Below are 5,679 nucleotides of genomic sequence, written 5' to 3' on the forward strand. Positions count from 1 at the left end.
GATGGTCTCGATCTCTTGACCTCGTGATCCACCCGCCTCGGCCTCCCAAAGTGCTGGGATTACAGGCTTGAGCCACCGCGCCCGGCCTTACACCTAGTATTAATGCTGCTTCCCGTTTTGTCATTTTGGGTTCAAACCCACCTCTGTAATAGCCACCACTGAAGGCAGATTTTGGTAGACTTTGAAAAACTTGTTTTACTTGAGGCTCCATATGCTTCATGGCTTGCAAAACATAACGACCTGCAAATCCTGCAGCTGCAATGGTCAGTCCAACTGCTACCATTGTACTGGCCATGGCTGCTGCGGCTGGGTTCCCTCGCTTGCACCGGGAGCCCGGCTCATCCCAGCCAGAGACCGGGGCAGACGCCTGCACGCCCCGAGCAGAGCGACGCACCTGCGATCGCACGCACGAACCGCCGAGCACCAAAAATGTTTATTTATTATTATTTTTTTTTGTGGGCAATGGTATCTTACTATGTTGCCCAGGCTGGTCTCAAACTTGGCTCAAGTGAGCCTCCTGCCTCAGCCTCCCAAAGTGCTGGGATTACAGGTGTGAGCCACTGCTCCTGGCCATTAAAAAAAAAAAAGAAATCCACTGCACTCCAAGTGCCACTGTACTCCAGCCTGGTGACAGAGCGAGACTCTGTCTAAAAAAAAAAAAAAAAAATCCACTTGTAATTGTTAATTGGAGTATATATTCAGGCTAACTTGAGTCTATGCTCACGGGTTGCAATCCTCAATCTCGGCCCAAATAAACTCCACTTAGATTAATTTTGTCTCAGCTTCTTCCTTTTAGGTCAACATATCTGGCATAGTTGGCAGGATTCAGAGTGACTAACTCCCACTCCCCTCCCCCCTCACCCAGTGTTTCTCTCTGAAAACAGCACTTAGTACCAGCAGGAACATTCTGTCTTCAAATGTTCCATCAGGTGTTTCAGGTAAGCTCTCCCCAAATTGTACCTCTCAGGCTTTAGTTGAGAGTCTAGACTTTAGGCTGGGCATGGTGGTTCAGCCTGTAAGTAATCCCAGCACTTTGGGAGGCTGAGGCAGGTGGTAAGTCACTGGAGTCTAGGAGTTCAAGACGAGCCTGGGCACCATGGCAAAACCTGGTCTCTACAAAATATACAAAAATTAGCCAGGTGTGGTGGCATGTACCTGTAATCCCCCTACTTGGGAGGCTGATGTGGGAGGATTGCTTGAGCCTGGGAGACAGAGGTTGCATCAATCCTCCTGTCCCAAGCCTCCCAAGAAGCTAGAACAAGCTGTTTCACTTGAGGCTCACAGGCTGCACGTGGCCCAGGACAGCTTTGAATGCAGCCCAACACAAATTCATAAACTTCCTTAGCATTTTGTTTTTGAGATCGAGTCTCATTTTGTCGCCCAGGCTGGAGTGCAGTGGCACGATCTCAGCTCACTGCAACCTCCTCCTTCCAGGTTCAAGCAATTCACCTGCCTCAGCCTCCCAAGTAGCTGGGATTACAGACATATGCCACCACATCCAACTAATTTTTGTGTTTTTAGTAAAGATGGGGTTTTGCCATGTTGGCCAGGCTGGTTCCAAACTCCTGACCTCAGGTGATCTGCCCACCTCAGCCCCTCAAAGTGCTGAGATTACAGGCCTGAGCCACCATGCCCAGCCATGGGCCATTTTTTCAAACCTTCTCTTTTTTTGAGATGGCATCTCACTCCGTTACCCAGGCTGGAGTGCAGTGGTGCGATCTCAGCTCATTGCAACCTCCGCCTCCTGGGTTCAAATGATTCTCCTGCCTCAGCCTCCTGAGTAGCTGGACCTCCCCACACCATCCAACATTTCCTCCTGATAGAATTTTGGCTCACTTCTAGGCGCCTGCCTAGCCATTCAAATTACTACAGGCTTATTCTTAGCCATACACTACACACCAGATACCTTAACCGCCTTCTCCTCAGTTGCCCACATCACCTGAGATGTTAACTATGGCTGCAATACTCCGCTACTTACATGCCAATGGTGCCTCCATATTCTTCGTATGTCTATTCCTCCATATCGGCCGAGGCCTGTACTACGGATCTTTCCTTTTTCTGAAGACTTGAAATATCGGTACAATCCTATTATTCACAACCATAGCCACAGCCTTTATAGGTTATGTCCTCCCATGAGGCCAAATATCATTTTGGGGAGCCACAGTTATTACAAACCTTCTTTCAGCCATCCCCTATATTGGATACGACCTTGTACAATGAATCCGAGGTGGCTTTTCAGTAGATAAAGCCACCCTCACACGATTCTTTACTTTCCACTTTATCTTACCTTTTATCATCGCAGCCCTAGCAACCATCCGTCTTTTATTTCTGCATGAGACAGGTTCAAGTAATCCATCAGGAATGACATCCAACCCCGATAAAATTACATTTCACCCCTACTATACAACCAAAGACATCCTCGGACTAATTCTTCTTCTCCTACCCCTAATAAGCCTAACCTTATTTACACCTGACCTTTGAACTGACCCAGACAACTACACATTAGCTAATCCCCTCAACACCCCACCCCACATCAAGCCAGAGTGATATTTTCTATTTGCATACACAATCTTACCATCTATTCCTAACAAACTGGGAGGCGTCCTAGTTCTTGTACTCTCTAATTCTTATAATTATTCCTATTATGCACTTATCCAAACAACGAAGCATAGCATTCCGACCAATTACCCAAATCCTATTTTGAACTCTAGTAGCTGATCTACTTACACTTACATGAATTGGAGGTCAGCCAGTCGAATACCTCTTTGTAACTATTGGTCAAACTGCATCCATTATATATTTCCTTATTATTATTACCCTAATCCCCCTCTCAGCCTTAATTGAAAATAAGCTACTTAAGTGGTAGTGTCCTTGTAGTATAATCAATTACCCCGGTCTTGTAAACTGGAAAAGGAGATACACCCGCTCCCCAGGACAATCAGGGAAAGAATATCCAATTCTACCATCAAGACCCAAAGCTGAGATACTAGTATTAAACTATTCCCTGAATTACTAGCCAACTAGTCTATATTATTTGATGGCATAGCAATGAAGTACTTTGCAAGCATACACAATATTTCCACCCCTATGTAATTAGTGCATTATTGTTTATCCCCATGAATAATATATAGTACTACAAATGCTTAACTATACATAGCACATCACATCAAAACATGCATATAATGCTAGCAAACATGCTTACAAGCAAGAACTGTGATATCACATTGGACTATAATACATCCAAACCTAGACAGTACATATTAAACTTCCCCCCCACGGATATTGTTCAGCACATGCTATCATTGATTGTACATCTGTACATTAAGTTATTAATCGGGCATAGCACATTCTACTTCTACAGTCCTTCTAACCATGGATATCCACCAGTTATATTTGTTCTCTTAATCTACCATCCTTCGTGAAACCACCAACCCGCCCACATCTGCGACTCTTCTCGCTCCGGGCCCATATAGACAGGGCTTGGTTATACTGAAACTATATCTGACATTTGGTTCCTAATTCAGGGCCATCTCATTAAGACTGTGCATACGTTCCCCTTAAATAAGACATCACGATGGCGTGGCGCTATCACCCTCTTAACCGCGTCACAGGATGCATAGGGTGCCTGGGTGGGGAAAAGGGGGGTGCGTGCCACCATGCCTGGCTAATTTTTTTTTTTTTTTGAGTCAAAGTCTTGCTCTGTCACCCAAGCTGGAATGCAATGGCTCGATCTCAGCTCATTGCAACCTCCGACTCCTGGGGTCAAGCAATTCTCCTGCCTCAGCCTCCCGAGTAGCTGGGACTACAGCCGCCCACCACCACACCTGGCTAATTTTTGTATTTTTAGAGACAGGGTTTCACCATTTTGATCAGGCTGGTCTTGAACTCCTGACCTCGCGATCCCACCCGCTCCCTGCCTCAGCCTCCCAAAGTACTGGGATTACAGGCGTGAGCCACCAGGCCCAGCCTAATTTTTGTATTTTTAGTAGAGACAGGGTTTCACCATGTTCGTCAGGCTGATCTCGATCTCCTGACCTTGTGATCCACCCGCCTCAGCCTCCCTAAGTGCTGGGATTACAGGTGTGAACCACTGCACCCGACCTCAAACCCTCTCTTTAAGAATAAGAGCTTCGTCTCTGTCTGGGCTACACTGGAAGAAGAAGAATTGTCTTGGGCCACAAGTAGAATAAACTAACAGTAATGATAGCCGATAAACTAAAAAAAAAAGCACAAAAAAAATCTACAAATCCAGCTACACAGGAGGCTGAGACAGGAGAATCGCCTGAACCCAGGAGGCGGAGGTTGCAGTGAGCCAAGATCGAAGCATTGTACTCCAACCTGGCCAACACCTCTTCAGGAAAACAGAAGAAGGTGCCAATGACCCCTTTTGAAGGTCTTCTGTCTTCCTGTGGAGTTTAAAGAGTCAGAGTCGTGGACAGATTCCTCTCAGGTCTAACACTCTATATTCTTTTTTGTATTGCATTACCTGATGTCTTGGCTTTTGGCAGTAACCAAAGATAACTTTGTATTGTGAAAGAGAATTTGACCTTGGTGCGTATGTGTGTTGACTATCGAGAACTGTAGTTTTGGAGGTGGCTGAGGGCAGTTGTTTACAGTAAGTAGTTATTACTACAGGCGCTACTTGTTTCTTGAGTGTTTAGAAATGTGTGGTTTAGACTCTCAGAAAAATGTCTTTGTAATGAAGTGCACAGTGAGGGTATTGTACCTGTTTCCCTTTTTTTTTTTTTTTAGTTAAATAATCATTTTATTGCAACCAGGGCAGAGGCTGTAGATGATTCATATTTCCAGTTGGGAGGGAGGACTCGCTTAATCTTATAATATCGAGCCAAACGGTAAACCCAGCTCCCTATCAGAATCAGATGGAATTTAGCATTCTTATCCTTTCTGTTCCTCTCAAGATGCTTTTGAACAGCAACTGCTTTCTTAATTAAATGGTAGAGATCTTGAGGGAGATCAGGAGCAAGACTCTTAGACTTAAGAATTCTTAAGATTTTATTGCCTGTCACAAAATGCACTTGTGCAACACCATGCAAATCTCTCAGGATCACACCGATTTGTGAAGGAATCAGGCCCTTCTTGGCCAGTTTGTAAATCTGCTCCTTCACATCGTCAGATGTCAACTTCAGTCACGTGGGGACGCTGCGGCAGCGATAGGGCAAAGCCGACTGGGACAGGCCCTTCCCAGGAGCATGCAGGCGACACATGATGGTGGCGGTCAGGCAGTGAAAGAACCTGTTTCCCTCTTTCTGGGGACCTGGGATTCAAGGTAAAAGTAGAATCCTTGATATATATATATTTTTTTGCTCCCCTTCCCATCTCCTTGTGCTTTTAAGGTCTAAATGCTCTGCCTTCCAACGCCACCTTCCTTTCACATGTTTAAATGATTAAGCCCTACAAACCTCAAAGGCTTCGTTGGCTGTGCTCCTTAATGGGCTCTGACCTGAGCTCAGTGGTCCAGGTGGAAAATACAGACTAAACTAAAAGCTGTCTAATTAAATTGGGGCTGGGGCTGGGCGCAGTCGCTCACGCCTGTAATTCCAGCACTTTGGGGAGGCAGAGGCGGGTGGATCACGAGGTCAAGAGATCGAGACCATCCTGGTCAACATGGTGAAACCCCCGTCTCTACTAAAAATACAAAAAATTAGCTGAGCATGGTGG

General features: G+C 45.7%; 1 pseudogene; it reads right to left on the reverse strand.

The window, feature by feature from the left end:
- Positions 1-4,760: 4,760 nt before the first annotated feature.
- LOC108296794 lies at positions 4,761-5,225 on the reverse strand (annotated as a pseudogene).
- Between the last annotated feature and the right edge of the window lie 454 nt (positions 5,226-5,679).

The sequence above is a fragment of the Cebus imitator genome, unplaced genomic scaffold (genome assembly GCF_001604975.1).
Source record: "Cebus imitator isolate Cc_AM_T3 unplaced genomic scaffold, Cebus_imitator-1.0 Scaffold741, whole genome shotgun sequence".
Taxonomy (NCBI): Eukaryota; Metazoa; Chordata; class Mammalia; order Primates; family Cebidae; genus Cebus; species Cebus imitator.